Genomic DNA, 18894 nt, shown 5'->3' on the forward strand with positions numbered 1-18894 from the left:
TTGGCCAAATCAGTGGTGGACTGGCTTCCCTGGGGAGGGGCGCCATTGCACCGAAAAGCAGAAAACAGCAGCATTTTATTACACATATAGAGCTGAGCGAATTAAGAGCAAAATGTTTTTATTATCAAAATGGAAGGGTTGATTGTGTGAAAAAATATATTTATTCCACATGTACGATTGTCACTAATGAGGATATAATTCACTGATTTAGGCAAAACGTTTGGGAGATCGCTAGGATTATTCCTTTGATATTATCCTACATTTAACTGAATTACTCATTGGAGTTCTCCCCTCCGGAGTTCCTTCTGTGGCTTTTCTAGTGGTACTGTAGAGTCATGTACACAAAGTAATCTTGTTGCTTTACCGATTTGCTGCTTTACGAACTAACGAGGATTAGAAATTGACGGATAGGAAAAGACCAGCTGGTCCATAAAGCCTGTCCCACGCTCATGATGGCTGGACCATCTCAACTAGACACTTCCCACCCCCTGTAATCTCCTAGGAGAGACAAAAAAAACAGAGAAAAAAACCCCAGGGACAACAAAGGAAAAAATACTCTGGAAAATTCCTCTCCGGCCCCCTCAGGTGATCGAAACCAGTCCAGGAGATCGTATGGACCAAGTGTTATCTATAAAGGCACTTGTCTTCTACATGGTGCAATCTCTGCCCCAGTCAAGAATGGGCCCAGCTCCCTCTTGAAGGCAGAGTCAGTACCCTCCACACCAGCCAGCTATATATTCCAGAGGCATCTTCCTGAGTCACACTTTTTTTTTATTTGTTCATGGGATGTGGATGTCGCTGGCGAGGCCAGCATTTATTGCCCATCCCTAATTGCCCTTGAGAAGGTGGTGGTGAGCCGCCTTCTTGAACCGCTGCAGTCCGTGTGGTGACGGTTCTCCCAAAGTGCTGTTAGGAAGGGAGTTCCAGGATTTTGACCCAGCGACAATGAAGGAACGGCGATATATTTCCAAGTCGGGATGGTGTGTGACTTGGAGGGGAACGTGCAGGTGGTGTTGTTCCCATGTGCCTGCTGCTCTTGTCCTTCTAGGTGGTAGAGGTCGCGGGTTTGGGAGGTGCTGTCGAAGAAGCCTTGGCGAGTTGCTGCAGTGCATCCTGTGGATGGTGCACACTGCAGCCACAGTGCGCCGGTGGTGAAGGGAGTGAATGTTAAGTGTGGTGGATGGGGTGCCAATCAAGCGGGCTGCTTTATCTTGGATGGTGTCAAGCTTCCTGAGTGTTGTTGGAGCTGCACTCATCCAGGCAAGTGGAGACTATTCCATCACACTCCTGACTTGTGCCTTGTAGATGGTGGAAAGGCTTTGGGGAGTCAGGAGGTGAGTGACTCGCCATAGAATACCCAGCCTCTGACCTGCTCTCGTAGCCACAGTATTTATGTGGCTGGTCCAGTTAAGTTTCTGGTCAATGGTGACCCCCAGGATGTTGATGGTGGGGGATTCGGCGATGCTAATGCCGTTGAATGTCAAGGGGAGGTGGTTAGACTTGCCCCCATTTGTGTTAATTTTGAATGCTTACAATGTATTGAAAATATGGATTATTTCAAGGATTCTGCATATGGTGACTCTAAATGTATTACCCCCTATGAGCAACCCACTTCGAGGTGGCCCGAATTTTTTAGACACTAAGGGCTGTGACATTTCCTAGGAGATGCCAGTTTTGAAACCAGATATTTTAGAGGAAAGACAATGAGGACAAATTAAGAAAAGGGTCGGAACTTCAAGCCTTTCTTTTAGAAGTTTTGAAGGTCGCTTGAAGTGACAGTATCTCATTCTGAGACCCTGCACAGGCCAGAGTCTGCAACAGATTAAAAGCCAATCCATCACCTTGTGCTTCTGTAGTTATCTTATACTCGTGATTTTTCTTTTAAAACTAAATGTTTTTATTGTATTAATTCAAATTGTACTTTAAATTTATGAAACTGACTAGGAAATGACAAGAAAACTATAGTTGGTTAGAAAATGCTGCAGTCTTCCTCTTTATATTTCCTTCATTACAACACTTCATAAGTACTTAATTGGCTGTAAAGCGCTTTGGGAAGTCCTGAGGTCATGAAAGGCGCTATATAAATGCAAGTTCTTTCTTCTTTCTATATAATTACTTAATAACTGTTAAGAGTATCATTGTAGAGCTACAGAGAATTCTTTTCGACAGCTATAAATTTCAGTATAAGGATGCATGCCTTAATTTTCAACAGAATAAAAATATGTTCATGTTTCTACACTGAAAGCAACATGACCTTGCTGAGGATGGGGAATATTAGAAACTTGTAAATTCTGTTTATAGGGAAAAGTTTCATTTAAAAATTGGTAATGTAAGTTTACATTCTGTAGCATATCTTAGGCTCAAAATAGCTGCGATATTTTCTTCAAGGACAAAATGTCAGTTTAAGGTCGATTTTATAAATTCAGACATGATCTCAGTCTACCCAGGATTAGTGCAGAGAGGAGCTGTCAGGAGTGAACAGATTGGCCCCGATATTAGAGTGGAGGTGGGATGGCAGCGGGAGGGTGAATGGGCGCGTGGGTAACCCGACCAATAACAAATGTCCGTTTCCCACGCGATCGCGATTCAATTGGTGCCACTTAACGTGGCTTCTGAGTTTGCTGTTCGAAAGCTGCGGAGCAGGTGGACTGCACACCCGCATCACAGGCTGTCAGCTGGAGGAGCCCTATTTAAAGGGCCATTGCTCCAATGGCTTTTGCTGGAGCAAACACCCACACACCACAATGGAGCAGCACAGGGGCAAGGCTGCTCCAAGATTCGATGATGCCTCACTCCAGGTGCTACTGGATGGGGTGAGGAGGAGGAGGGATCTGTTTTACCCCGCCGATTGGAGGAAGTGGCCTGCCTCTGCCAGCAAGAAATCCAGGCTCGAGGTGACACAGCAGCAACATCTCGCGCTCATGGATCCAGTGCAGGAAACGCTTCAGTGACCTCCTAACTAGGTCAGCCAAAGTGAGCACACTTACTGATTCTCCTACACTCTGTCTTCCACATAACCACCCCCATCCCCCAACTCTTTCTGCACTGCCAACACTACTCCATCACATCACTCCTCACACCCACTTAAGGCTCATCCTCCACTTACCTGCACTCCCTGAGCAGTTCCTCACCTCCCCATTTGTGACCCCACCTCTACCACTCAATCCAATCATCATCCAATGTGATGTCTCTGTCTCATACTCACCCTCTGATGCATCTCTTTCACGGTCAGCCTCACCCAAACCAATGCATTCATCGATTGGCCACGTCACCATCACTCACTCACACGTCTGTACTTTCTCCCTTTCTAGGAGAAGAGAGCGTAAAATGCACGTGAGAGGGCGAGGACCGGAGGGGGCCACAACAAATTGTTGTTCTCACAGACGCGGAGCAGGAAGCGCTGGAGCTCAGCCGCACCCTCGAGTGCCTGTCTGACGGGGACACCGAGACTGGCACCTGACAAACGTCTGGTGACATAACTTTAACATTCATCACATACAATATGATTGATGTTAACATGCCTTGTCATCTTCAGCACCTCAGTATGCTCATCGCAACATGACACATCTATGATGATGCTTAATATTGCCTTCTGTTCTCTTACAGGGCCTTCAGCGACTGCTGTGACGGCAGATGGAGATTCCTCCGAGGACCTGCCGGCCTCTGAGGGTGCACTGTCACATCTTAGCGAGCCATCCACCAGCGCAGATACTGACATACTCAGTGGGTCCTAATCCTCAGTTAGTTGGGTTGGCACCTGATGAGTTACCACACATGTGAGCACGAGCAGACACTGGTGCAGGGGCAGCTGTGGAGAGTCTGTGTCTGTGGGAGCACTCCAGGCTCTGCTCAGCTGGATGCAGATGTGGAACCCTGAGGGCCATCCTTTAAAAGGAGAGTGATTGGGGACAGCAGCACTTTTGTGAGATACTAGAACAGGAGAGGAGGAGGAGGAGTGGGCAGAGCAGTGGCTCACCTGGCTGCTCGTGAGGCCAGGGAGTCACTGATAAGTGAACGGTTCTCCTAACATCAGAAAGTGTGAACAATCCAGTCATCACACCACCTGGAAAGAGCAGCACCCACACCAGGCCGCCCACCCCTCCCTGCACAAAACAGTCCTGCAACTACACATACACCCACTGTAAAGTGACCCAATGGGTGGCATCAAGTGTCACCGTTCATGGTGAACCTCATGAAAGGGCCCTATTAGAAAAGCCAGTCAAGAATGGGCAAGATGCGGCAGCAATGGTGACAATCATAAAATTTAATGTCACTTTAACAAAAACTAAATATACATGAAAAACGTGATAGTCTGTCAAACACCTTTTTGCATACCCTTTGTGATCACAAAACCTTCGCCTTTCTCTTCTGACTACTTCTACGTGGTGCATTCTCTGTGGCTGTGCACTCTCCACAATAGCACAGAGGATGGAGGAGTCCAAATCCTGCATGGGTGGAATGGTGTCACAGGGACGTGAGCAACTCTCTGAGATACTGTCACAGGGACGTGAGCAACTCTCTGAGATACTGGCACAGGGATGTGAGCAACTCTCTGAGATACTGTCACAGGGACGTGAGCAACTCTCTGAGATACTGTCACAGGGATGTGAGCAACTCTCTGAGATACTGTCACAGGGACATGAGCAACTCTCTGAGATACTGTCACAGGGATGTGAGCAACTCTCTGAGATACTGTCACAGGGATGTGAGCAACTCTCTGAGATACTGTCACAGGGACATGAGCAACTCTCTGAGATACTGTCACAGGGACATGAGCAACTCTCTGAGATACTGTCACAGGGATGTGAGCAACTCTCTGAGATACTGTCACAGGGACATGAGCAACTCTCTGAGATACTGTCACAGGGACATGAGCAACTCTCTGAGATACTGTCACAGGGATGTGAGCAACTCTCTGAGATACTGTCACAGGGAAGTGAGCAACTCTCTGAGGTACTGTCACAGGGACGTGAGCAACTCTCTGAGATACTGTCACAGGGACGTGAGCAACTCTCTGAGATACTGTCACAGGGACGTGAGCAACTCTCTGAGATACTGTCACAGGGACATGAGGGACTCTCTGAGATACTGTCACAGGGACGTGAGCAACTCTCTGAGATACTGTCACAGGGACATGAGCAACTCTCTGAGATACTGTCACAGGGACATGAGCAACTCTCTGAGATACTGTCACAGGGATGTGAGCAACTCTCTGAGATACTGTCACAGGGACATGAGCAACTCTCTGAGATACTGTCACAGGGACATGAGCAACTCTCTGAGATAGTGTCACAGGGACATGAGCAACTCTCTGAGATACTGTCACAGGGACGTGAGCAACTCTCTGAGATACTGTCACAGGGACGTGAGCAACTCTCTGAGATACTGTCACAGGGACGTGAGCAACTCTCTGAGATACTGTCACATGGGACGTGAGCAACTCTCTGAGATACTGTCACAGGGACGTGAGCAACTCTCTGAGATACTGTCACAGGGACGTGAGCAACTCTCTGAGATACTGTCACAGGGACGTGAGCAACTCTCTGAGATACTGTCACAGGGACATGAGCAACTCTCTGAGATAGTGTCACAGGGACATGAGCAACTCTCTGAGATACTGTCACAGGGACGTGAGCAACTCTCTGAGATACTGTCACAGGGACGTGAGCAACTCTCTGAGATACTGTCACAGGGACGTGAGCAACTCTCTGAGATACTGTCACAGGGACGTGAGCAACTCTCTGAGATACTGTCACAGGGACGTGAGCAACTCTCTGAGATACTGTCACAGGGACGTGAGCAACTCTCTGAGATACTGTCACAGGAACGTGAGCAACTCTCTGAGATAGTGTCACAGGGATGTGAGCAACTCTCTGAGATACTGTCACAGGGACGTGAGCAACTCTCTGAGATACTGTCACAGGGATGTGAGCAACTCTCTGAGATAGTGTCACAGGGACGTGAGCAAGTCTCTGAGATACTGTCACAGGGACGTGAGCAACTCTCTGAGATACTGTCACAGGGACGTGAGCAACTCTCTGAGATAGTGTCACAGGGATATGAGCAACTCTCTGTGATACTGTCACAGGGACGTGAGCAACTCTCTGAGATACTGTCACAGGGACGTGAGCAACTCTCTGAGATACTGTCACAGGGACATGAGCAACTCTCTGAGATACTGTCACAGGGATGTGAGCAACTCTCTGAGATACTGTCACAGGGATGTGAGCAACTCTCTGAGATAGTGTCACAGGGATGTGAGCAACTCTCTGAGATACTGTCACAGGGACGTGAGCAACTCTCTGAGATACTGTCACAGGGACGTGAGCAACTCTCTGAGATAGTGTCACAGGGACATGAGCAACTCTCTGAGATACTGTCACAGGGACGTGAGCAACTCTCTGAGATAGTGTCACAGGGACGTGAGCAACTCTCTGCGATAGTGTCACAGGGACGTGAGCAACTCTCTGAGATACTGTCACAGGGACATGAGGGACTCTCTGAGATACTGTCACAGGGACATGAGGGACTCTCTGAGATACTGTCACAGGGACATGAGGGACTCTCTGAGATACTGTCACAGGGACATGAGGGACTCTCTGAGATAGTGTCACAGGGACATGAGGGACTCTCTGAGATAGTGTCACAGGGACGTGAGCAACTCTCTGAGATAGTGTCACAGGTAAGTGCAGGAATGTCTGCGATGGAGGGAAGGCTAGCCTCCATTGAGCTTCAAGCACGACTTACAAATGAGTCCATTCAGGCCCTGACAATGGCCGTTCGGATTCAGGGTGAGCAACATTCTGCCGCTTTCAACAGGTGGACAGAAACTTTACAACTGGGCTTCTAAGGCATCATACATGTCCTCCAAACTGTTCTCCAGCAGGTTGGTAGGAGTGATGTGGGCCTGGTCCAGGAGAGGGATGATGGTGATAGGGGACATGGAAGTGGGCACGTCACACAAAGCGCTCCCATGTCTCAACTGTTGCCCCCCTCTCAACCAGTATTCGCAATGCTGCCTCCTCTCCAGGTGGCCGAGTCTGCTTCTGCATAGGTGCAGGTGGAGCAGTCTTTGGAGGGGCCCTCATGGGCTCCAAAACCTAGGGGGCGAGGCCCCGAGCATCTAAGCAATCAGGGCGTGAACATGAGTAACCTGCCACTACCTCTGCTGCAGCCACAGAGAATGCACCACGTAGAAGTAGTCAGAAGAGAAAGGCGAAGGTTTTGTGATCACGAAGAGTATGCAAAAAGGTGTTTGACAGACTATCACGTTTTTCATGTATATTTCGTTTTTGTTAAAGTGACATTAAATTTTATGATTGTCACCATTGCTGCCACATCTTGCCCATTCTTGACTGGCTTTTCTAATAGGGCCCTTTCATGAGGTTCACCATGAACGGTGACACTTGATGCCACCCATTGGGTCACTTTACAGTGGGTGTATGTGTAGTTGCAGGACTGTTTTGTGCAGGGAGGGGTGGGCGGCCTGGTGTGGGTGCTGCTCTTTCCAGGTGGTGTGATGACTGGATTGTTCACACTTTCTGATTTAGGAGAACCCTTCACTTATCAGTGACTCCCTGGCCTCACGAGCAGCCAGGTGAGCCACTGCTCTGCCCACTCCTCCTCCTCCTCTCCTCCATGTGGGTGGCAGATATGGATGGGGCCTCCTCAATCAGCACCCCTCTCTGTTGTTACCCTCTGTGCTCTTGTACAGGTGCCTGTGGCGCAGCACTGCGTTGTGGAGCTGCAAGTAGCGGAAGTGCTCGCCGTGCCTGGCGAGGCTGGTGATGTTGCTCGTCCTTGGATGCAGTGGTGAATGCAGCCATGGTGCCCCCCATCCTGATGGTGGGAGTTTGAAGGGGTCCAAAAAGATGTTAAATATGTGTGAACACAAGAATTGTGAATGGAAAGTAAGAATTTTCAGTGAAAACACAAAGATCCTCGCAGCCGAAAGTTTGTGTGAAAGAACTGAGTGCCCTGCTGCAAGAACTCACCTTTTCTCCCCATCTGTCAAACAAGCATTTGAATGTCCCACTGGCTGCCGGCTGAAACACGTCTGGTAGAACATGGAGTGTTTCCCACAGCACGGGAAATACGCTGCTGATGTTTCAAAATCAGACCCCTGCCTTAATGTGGACAAAATTAAGTACTTCAAGTATCTAAATAAGTCTCTTAACTATCATCCCGCCGGCTATAATTGCCGGTGGGACTCCCGCATTCGGGAGGCGGCGCACACCCAAACGCATCAATGGGGAACCCAGAAGTCTGCGGGTTGGAGCCGGGTTCTGAACCCCTTCAATATTTCTCCTATTTTCGTAGCCCCCCCACTCCCAATGCACCTCACTCGAAAATCGAGCCCATTGTCACAACTGAAATGTAGGATACCTTTTCCAGGGCGAATGCACTTATCAAATATTTACAATCTCCATAATCATTGAAAAATCACAGGCACACAAGGCGGCCATTTGGCCCATCGTGCCTGTGCCGGCTCTTTGAAAGAGCTATCCAATTAATCCCACTCCACTTTCCCCGTAGCCCTACAAATGTCTCCTTTTCAAGTATATATCCAATTCACTTTTGAAAGTTATTATTGAATCTGCTTCCACCACCCTCTCAGGCAGTGCATTCCAGATCATTATAATTCACTGCATTTAAAAAAATTCTCCTCATCTCTCTGGTTCTTTTGCCAATTATCTTAAATCTGTGTCTTTTGGTTACCGACCCACCTGCCAGTGGAAACAGTTTCTCCTTATTTACTCTATTAAAACCCTTCATGATTTTGAACACCTCCATTAAATCTGCCCTTAATCTTCTCTGCTCTAAAGAGCACTTTTGTTGAGTTCAATGTCAATCGGCCTATGAAAATGCCCTTAAAAGAACAATGTTTTTAAAAAAAAAACTGTACTCAATTTAGAATCTCTTTCCTTTTTGTATTGTGCATTTAATACTAGATGGATTTGATGTTAAACTTAACACGAGCTAATATTTATTTGTCGTGGAAATTAAAGTTTGAAGAATAACTCTGGATGTGATTTGTATTTGAGGAGTTAAGATTTTTTTTTCTCTGACATTTAATATCAGACTGCCGAAAGGAAAACAACAAAATATGAGCAGGATTGTTAGTAAACCCTTAACCTATTTTTCTCTCCACTTACCTCACACTAGGTTATTTCACAAGATAGAATCTTGTGGTATCACAGTAGGAATGTGAAATGCTGGATTAGGAATTGGCTCCAATCCCGCAGCCAAAAAGTTGTACTTAATGGATGTGGTTCAGCCCGGAGACATGTTACGAGTGGCGCCCCCAGGGATTGGACCTAGGCCCGCTACTCTTCACCCTCTTTACTAATGACCTGAACAGTGGTGTGGGAGTATAAGTTTTCATGATGACACCAAAATCTGTGCAAGAGTTAAGATAATAGAGGAGTGCAATCAAACGCAATGAGATTTAGATGAGCCAGGGGAATGGGCCACACAACGGCAAATGGCATTTAACTTAGATAAATGTAATGTATATTGGTAGGGTCAACACAGAATACACTTACAGGGAACAATGCTGAAAGAGGTTGGAAGGGAAAAAGATCCAGGTGTTATTGTGCACAGACCACTGAAGGTTCATGACCAATGTAGAGAAGCTGTAGCTAAAGCTAACAGGTTATTGGGATGTATTAATAGAACCATTCAGTACAAATGAAAGGACACCATTCTGTCATTATACAGGTCAGTGGTTAGACTGCATCTGGAGTACTGCACCCAGTTTTGGTCCCCTCACATGATGGGCGATATAGTGGCCTTGGAAAAGGTTCAGGCAAGCACTACGAGAATGATTCCGAGCTTCAAGAACTTTGGTTACTCGGATAGGCTTAAGGAGATGGGTCTATTTACTTTAGAGCAGCTTAGACTTAGAGGTGACCTGATAGATGTTTATGAAATAATTAAAGGGCTGCATAGCATGCCTAATGATAGATCATTCCAGTTTGACAGATTGGGGAGGACCAGGGGACATGCGTTTAAACTACGCAAGAGTAGGAATAGACTGGATGTCAGGCAGTTCTTCTTTTCCCTGTGAATTGTGAGTCTCTGGAATACATTGGCGGCTGGTGTGGTGGGTGCTGACTCTCTGCCTTCAACAAGGAGCTGGACCAGTTCCTGACTGGAGCAGAGATTTTTAAAAATTCATTCAAGGGATGTGGGCGTCGCTGGCGAGGCCGTCATTTATTGCCCAGCCCTAATTGCCCTTGAGAAGGTGGTGGTGAGCCACCTTCTTGAACCGCTGCATCATATAGAAGGTAAGTGGCTTTACAGATAATGCATGGTACATGTGATCTCCTGGACTGGTTTTGATTGCCTGAGGGGGTCAGAGAGGAATTTTCCAGGGTATTTTTTCCCTTTGCGGCCCTGGGCTTTTCTTTGCTTTTTTGCCTCTCCCAGGAGATTACATGGCTGTGGGGGTGGGGTGGGGGGGGGGGAGTGGGGAATAGGAAGTGTCTAGTTATGATATACCAGCCAGGATGAGCGTGGGGCAGGCTTGATGGACCAGCTGGCCTTTTCCTGTCTATCATTTTTGTATGTTTGTTATTTGAATCTCAGCACTTTACGAACAGGAAAGAGGCAAGAATAACAGAATGCTCCAAATCCAACTGATTCAGCTGCTAAGGTTGCAGAGGCTCTCGGGACATTCCCCAATAGCCAGTCCACCTCTGGACCTAATGGTCTTTATCTGCTGCTAAAAGTTGCCGTTTCCCTTTTTTTCTGAGTATTTTAGAGGTTTAGGAATGCCATCATTTATCCAGTACTGTAAGTTCTTCACTTGGCCTTTTTAAATAAAATATTAATTGAAAGAACTAATCAAAAATACAGTACTGCCAAATTGAGAAAAAAAGCTGCCCCATACTTGTGATTTGTCCAGTTGGTATTGCAAGAAAATTAATTCCTGCCGTTGTTTATTGGGCTATTGATCGATACACAGCTCGCTGTTCCTGGTCAACTAAAGATTGATATGCAGTACAATAATCTTTGCCTAGTAATTTTATCAAAACTGTTAGCTAGAAGGCTACTGCAATTTCAGTTGTCAATTAAAACATTGGCTATATTTTCAAGGCACAATAATGTGCCTGATTGTTACTTGGACATGTGCTCTGGAGAGTGTATCTAGCTGTAAGCTACATGGCCTAGCCAAGAAAGCCAGGGTTTGGATACGGTCCAGAGTTGTTACTGGCTTGATTTGACAGGCCCCTCTGGCTGTCAGAGTCAAAAGCTGGGAAGTTCGTTTGCCAAGACTGACAGCTGCAGCTCCTGTGCTGTAATTTCAACATCTCGGGGGAGGGGGGGCACAGATCATATCTGTATGGGCTCCATTCTTCCCATAAAACAAAAAATGTAAACACCAGTTGGCTCCTGTGGTTCTGATACCAAACAGCTATTATTCGAGGGGGCCAAGAATTGCCACAAGGCACTAGGCCTTTGCTGTCCATCTCAATGGCTTCATAGTGACCTGTCAGCACGGCAGAGTGCGATTATCAGAGGGAGGGAAATTACTGTACAAGCAGTCAGTTGAGATTAATTGCTTTTCATCTCTGATGCGCAGTTTGTCTCGCATTCAGACAGGCACACAACAATGAGACTCTGTTTTAATCGTATTTTTGCACAGGCTTTACAGTCGCAATATCATGCGGGAGAACTGAGCGCTTTGATAACAACCATTCAACCATTGACATCATTTTTTTGGACAGAGTACTGAAAAGAAGTCGTTAAAAAAAAACTATTAGTGACAGCATAATTTAAAAGAAAACAACTGACAGGCTCATTGCACAGAAAATGAAAGAGGTTGCAGACAGGTTTTCCTTAAGCCTTTTGAACACTTCAGAGCTGTTTAGTGCATCTACCAGAAAATGCAGTAGCATTTAATGTTCTTCTTTCTAATTCTTTGACATGATAGAATGCACGTACATCATTGGAGAGCTGGAAAAAGGGCCAAACTTAATTGACTTATTAAAAGCTGCTTCAAAAAGCCATGCCGACTAACAATAAACTCTTGAGAAATATATAATTAATCAGTTACCGAAAGAAAGATCTTAATAATATTGTTTACTGTTAATCTACGGTCTGCAGCTGTTTTCCACAATTATAAGAATTATATTCCTGTAAGTTAATTTTACAGGTTATAACATTTATCCATTGCAGAGAGGAACCACTAATATTAAATGACAGCCATGTTAGATGGTGCCACAAATATGTAATTTGCCCTTGTTCCGTTTTTAAGTTTTTTTCTATTCATTCATGGGATGTGGGCGTCGCTGGCGAGGCCAACATTTATTGCCCATCCCTAATTGCCCTTGAGAAGGTGGTGGTGAGCCGCCTTCTTGAACCGCTGCAGTCCGTGTGGTGAAGGTTCTCCCACAGTGCTGTTAGGAAGGGAGTTCCAGGATTTTGACCCAGCGACAATGAAGGAACGGCGATATATTTCCAAATCAGGATGGTGTGTGACATGGAGGGGAACGTGCAGGTGTTGGTGTTCCCATGCATCTGCTGCCCTTGTACTTCGAAGTGGTAGAGGTCGCAGGCTTGGGAGATGCTGCCGAAGAAGTCTTGGCGAGTTGCTGCAGTGCATCTTGTAGATGGTACGTCAGTGGTGAAGGGAGTGAATGTTTAGGGTGGTGGATGGGGTACCAATCAAGCGGGCTGCTTTGTCCTGAATGGTGTCGAGCTTCTTGAGTGTTGTTGGAGCTGCACTCATCCAGGCAAGTGGAGAGTATTCCATCACACTCCTGACTTGTGCCTTGTAGATGGAATTGTTCATGTAATGGATGCTGATCAAAGGAATTGATGGAGTACCTTTGATTGTAAATTTAGTAGTTCACTGCACCAATATAAATCACAGGGGTTTTGTATGAGCTTATTGAGCTGATACTCTATCTGTTGTGAGCGTCTGGAAACCTGTGCCCTGAGGATTACTGGTAAACACATGCAAAGTTTCCTGCTGACTGCATCTTGTGAATCCAATTGGGTTCCACTTGCATTTGTATATATTTATATTTTAGATTGTGGTTTCTGTATTTATGAACTGTATTATTAATATAGTTATATAATAGCTGTATGGGAATCTGGTCTTCAAGATAATTTAATGCTTAAAAGCAGAACTCCGATAAGGTATTGGGATTCTGAAATTCTGGTAACTGAGTCAGGTGGATACACATATTGGAAACCTAATTTGAAGCGTTAGGCACAGTAAGGTATATTGGGGGTGAATTTCCTGGTCATTTCCAATGCTTTAGTGGCATTGGAACCAGGGTTACCAGAGTTTGTGATGAGGAAAGTCGGGTGGAAGCCATTCCCGCCTGACTTACACACTTCCCCCAAATTTCCTTGTAATCCTGGAGCCGTGCGGTGATCTGCCTGTTGAGTTGCCATTGGCTTCATTTGCATTTGGCAAACTTCAGTCCTTTTTATACTACACGACACAAATCAATTTTTATTTCACTGTACGTAACAGGGTGGTGCCATATCCAGTGCACACTTTCAGTTCTAGATGACGTTTGGTGTAGATTTTATTAATTAGTGTGCCCTGCATGATTTTCTGTCCACTCGCTGTATTGAATGGAAAATCGTGCGAGGCATATTGACCTCCACACCTCTCTTCCAAATGTGCGCTCAAGTTGTCTGAAGCTTGGTGCTGGCATTGCAAATTCAGAAAATTGACTACATTCTCTTTTCTCCTTTTTAGTAAAAAAATTACTTTTTGTGGTTTCTTTTTTTAAACTTTTACAATTTTAAAAAAGAAACATGTTCTGATATTTAGTTATCAGATAAAGTTACTGACCACTAAGGTTTATTAAAAAAGTGTTTCACTTGAATGGGGGCACAAACTAACAACCCTCTCCCAGTGCCCCACAAAACATAGTCCTCAATATGTGTCAAACCACACCAACAATCCTAAATCTGCCAATGTAGTCTCCTGTATGAATCATGTGACAAAACCACACAGCCAATTTACAAAATATGTGCATGTATTCTATTCTCTTAAAGAAAATAAAAGTTAGAAAAGGTCAAATGTTTAAAATCAATTATTTTGCTTTGGTGAATATGTAACTCAATTCTGTAGATTTATATGTCAATGCATTTTGCATGTGCACCACGATGAGTTTTTGTTGTCTGTGACTCATATTACTGTACATTATGTTGGCCTCATATTTCCATTTGGCAAATCTGAACAGAAAATGTTAAAATGTGCAAATGTGGCACAGTGAAGGCAGAGGATTCAGCACTGGTGTTTACAGAACTGGGCACAGCATCGGTTATGTGGTAAAAGCAGCAGTGTGCAGACGAAGAAAGGCTCACTTTAATAAATGAGAGCTTAAATTTATGGTGAGTGAGGTGCTTGCAAACAAAGAAAAGCTACTTAGGTCCAAAACCAGCATGAGATTTTGAGTTCATACTGAATCGTAGGAACATAGGAAGACCAGGTCATTTGGTCTATCGAACATTCTCCGCATTTTGTGACCTATGATAGTTCTATCTACTCCCTGTTTTACTCCATAGGGTCATTTTCTGTAGGCTCCACTTACATCCAAATCTTTGATCCATGCTTCCATTGAGAGCAATGGAGTTTCTGAAAATTTGCTGCTATAACCCTTTTCTTTTTATTTGATTTTGGGATGTGGGCGACACTGGCAAGGCCGCATTTACTGCCCATCCCTAGTTGCCCTAAGAAGGTGATGGTGGGCCTTCTCTGCATACTCCTTGTGGTGAGGGTGCTCTCATACTGATGTTGGATAAGGAATTTCAGGGCATTGACCCGATGACAATGCAAGAATGGTGAAGTATGTTCAAGTCAGGACGTCGTGTGGCTTAGAGGGGAACTTGTAGATGATTTAAAAGAAATCATTCTCAGGTGTGGGTGCCGCTGGCAAGGCCAGCATCTATTGCCCATCCCTAGTTGCCCTGAGAAGGTGGTGGTAGGTCTTCTTCTCGAACTGCTGGTAGCAGTTTGATACAACTGAGTGGCTTGCTAGGGTGCTTCAGAGGGTAGTTGTCAACCACATTGGTGTGGAACTGGAGTCACATGTAGGCTAGATCGGGTAAGGACAGCAGGTTCCCTTCCCTAAAGGACATTAGTGAACCAGTTGGGTTTTTATGACAATCCAACAGCTTCATGATCACTTTTACCAATTTTATATTCCCAGATATTTTTTAAGTGAATTCAAATTCTCAAACTGCCATGGTCAGATTTGAACTCCTGATTATTAGTCTAGGCCTCTAGATTACTAGTCCAGTAACATAACCACTACACTGCCATACCCCATGATAGTATAATGTCCCATGACGTTGCTGCTCTTGTCCTTCTTGGTTCTCATCCTTGTTTTCAAATCCCTCGATGGCCTCACCCCTCCCCATCTCTGTAACCTCCTGCAGCCCTACAACCCTCCGAGAGCTCTGCACTCCACCAATTCTTGCCTCTTGCGCATCCCCGATTTTAATTGCTCCGCCATTGGTGGACGTGCCTTCAGCTGCCTAGGCCCTAAGCTCTGGAATTCCCTCCCTAAACCTCTCCGCCTCTCTACCTCTCTCTCCTCCTTTAAGACGCTCCTTAAAACCTACCTCACCTGTCCTAATATCGTGGCTTGGTGTCAAATTTTATCTGATAACACCCCTGTGAAGCGCCTTGAGACGTTTTACTACGTTAAAGGCGGTATATATATATAAAAAATATGCGAGTTGTTGTTGTTGTTGTTGAGGAGGTCGCAGTGGAGGGGATGCTGTTGAAGTAACCTTGGTGAGTTGCTGCAGTACTTCCTATAGATTATACATACTGCAGCCACAGTGTGACAGTGATGGAAGGGGTGAATATACAGAGTTAAGTTCTCTCCTCGATAGTGGTGAATTTTGTTGCAGCTACACCCACCCAGGTGAGTGGTGAATATTCTGTCACATTCTGGGCCCTTACTATGCCCTTACTGGCCAAGTAAATATCTACCTCCCCTTTGTGTAAAGAATTTTTTCCTGGATTCACTTTTAACCGATTAGCTTGAAGTCTAAGATTGAATCCTCTTATTCTAGATTTTCTAGGAGAGCAATGTTATTCCCCATCTACCCTGGCAATTATATTCAATATTTTAAACACTTCAATCAGATCACCTAATCTACTTGTCTCCAGGGCATATAACTCTCATTGCAGTCCCTTCATCTAGATGTATAATTTCAAAAGTCTGCAGATGACACAAAACTCGAAATGTAGTAAACTATGTGGAGGAACAGACTTCAGAAGGACATAGACAGACTGGTGAAATGTGCAGATAAAATTTAATGCAGAAAAGTGTGAAGTGATACATTTTGGTAGGAAGAATGAGGAGAGAATGAGATGTTTATAAACTAAATGGTACAATTTTAAAGGGGGTGCAGGAACAGAGAGACCTCGGGGTGTATGTACACAAATCTTTGAAGGTGGCAGGACAAGTTGAGAAGGCTGCGATCCTGGGCTTTATTAATAGACGTATAGAGTACAAAAGCAAGGAAGTTATGCTAAAGCTCTATAAAACACTGGTTAGGCCTCAGCTGGAGTATTGTGTTCAATCCTGGGCACCACACTTTAGGAAGGATATCAAGGCCTAAGAGAGGGTGCAGAAGAGATTTACTAGAATGGTACCAGGGATGACTTCAGTTATGTGGAGAGACTCGAGAAACTAGGGTTGTTCTCCTTAGAACAGAGAAGGTTAAGGGGAGATTTGATAGAGGTATTCAAGATCATGAACGGTTTTGATAGGGTAAATAAGGAGAAAATGTTTCCAGTGGCAGAAAAGCCAGTAACCAGAGAACACAGATTTAAGGTGATCGGCAAAAGAGCCAGAGGCAACATGAGGAATGCACTGCCTGAAAGGGTGGTGAAGCAGATTCAATAGCAACTTTCAAAAGGGGAATTAGATAAATACTTGAAGGGAGAAAATTTACAGGGCTATGGGGAAAAAGCAGGGGAATGGGACTAATTAGATAGCTCTTTCAAAGAGCCAGCACAGGCACGATGGGCCGAATGGTCTCCTCCTGTGCTGTACCTACAATGATGATGCTTTGTGTGGATCATAAACACCGGCAGAGACCAGTTGGGCCGAACAGCCTGTTTCTGTGCTGCAATTCTACGTAATGCTATGAAATGCTATGTTGTCCTTGACGAGTGTCAGCCTTGGTTCAGTGGTCACATTCTTGCCTATGAGTCAGAAGATTGTGGGTTCAAGTTCCATTGCAGAGTTGAGTACATAATCTAGGCTGACACATGAGCGCAGTCCTGAGGGAGTACTGCACTGTTGGAAATGCTGACCTTTTGGATATGACATTAAACAGAGACTCCATCTGTCCTCTCAGGTGGATGTGAAAGATCCCATGGCATTGTATGAAGAAGAGCTGGGGAATTCTCCTGGTGCCCTGGCCAATATTTATTCCAGAACCAAAAACAGATGATGTGGTCATTTATCTCATTGTTGTCGTGTTGTTTATCTCACAGCGCTAAATATGTCTGCTACTTACAACCAACTCCAATGTCAAGAGCTTGCCATCAATGCCCAGGAACTAAAACAGGGTTCTGTGCATTTGGAGGCCACATTAAACAGCCTCGCATCTGCGGAGCACAATCTTAATGTTATTGGACCACCCCAGAAGCAAAGTTTCAACTGGGTGCAACATTTTCCCGCCCACCTCCCCCAACAGTTTTTAATTGATTTCCTCTATCATAGAGAAACAACAAAATAATTGTAGAAACCATACAGATGAGAAAAGAGGAAGAAGGGACAAAACATATGACGAAAGAAAGATAAGAGTCAATACAAATATTATAGCAGAATATGTAACAGAAATAATAACTAGCTGGCAAGATCTTAAGGAGGTCATTACTCCCCAACATATGAAAGTGATTTGATGTTAACACCAGAGTTTCAGACAATATCTATTATTTTAATTAAAAAGTTTAAGTCCTTTTGTGGAAAGATTATTGACTGTGAGTTTAGGATTACACACTAAACAAGTAACATATGTCTTTCAAGTGTAATTTAAGCTGGGTTTTTTATTATTGTAAAATTGGCAAATTTTAACCTTCTACAGGGGCCGGCATTCCTCTGTCTGGACTAAAAGGGCAAGAACATATTATTCGGCTCTTTTAATAAAACACTAATGAAACTGGAGGACGTTCTGGAGCGCTGAATGTGAAAACGCGATTTCGTTAGTGCAAACGCAGAAGTACCAGGCAGCCGTGAGCCACCTGCAACGATGGTCTTTTCACGTTTCTGAAGGAGCCATTGAGGCCCTTCAGAACCATTTAAATTTCAAAATGGTCCAGGCACCCAGCTATGGAGTGCGCATCCATGTGCAGAGACAAGAAAGGCAGATGGAGTTCCCAGACCGTGCCAGTACTCGTGGGCACAGTTGGAGCAATGCAGCACGTTTTTGGTCAGGGAGGCCAAACCTCAGCACACAGAGAAGGTGAGAAGCATCGCAATACATTACAGCATTGATATCGTCCTCGTAACTTGGAGGACCTGGCAGGAGGTCTGGAGGAAAGTTCATGGCCTTCTAAGGAAAGACATAAACATTCCTGTAAAGCAGCAGCGCGGGAGCTGAGGGAAAACTGTCACGGTAAATGATACAGGGGAGTCTTGATATATTTTGAAGTTGAAGATTGTGGCAATGAACCTTGATATGGTGTAAAGAGGTTTACCGTTGTACTGTAACAACACTTTAAAATTAGTTTGGAAATCTAGGCCCTGAAATTCCTTGAGCCCTGCCCCACAGCTGGAAATGTGGGACTTCCGGCTGGACTGTCCTGCATTGATTTCATTCTAAATCCCAGGGTCATTTCCATGACAATATTAGGTGCCCGCATCACTTACAGCACCCCCTGGGGGTTTGCTCCAT

Source organism: Heptranchias perlo, chromosome 1 (genome assembly GCF_035084215.1).
Source record: "Heptranchias perlo isolate sHepPer1 chromosome 1, sHepPer1.hap1, whole genome shotgun sequence".
NCBI classification, from domain to species: domain Eukaryota; kingdom Metazoa; phylum Chordata; class Chondrichthyes; order Hexanchiformes; family Hexanchidae; genus Heptranchias; species Heptranchias perlo.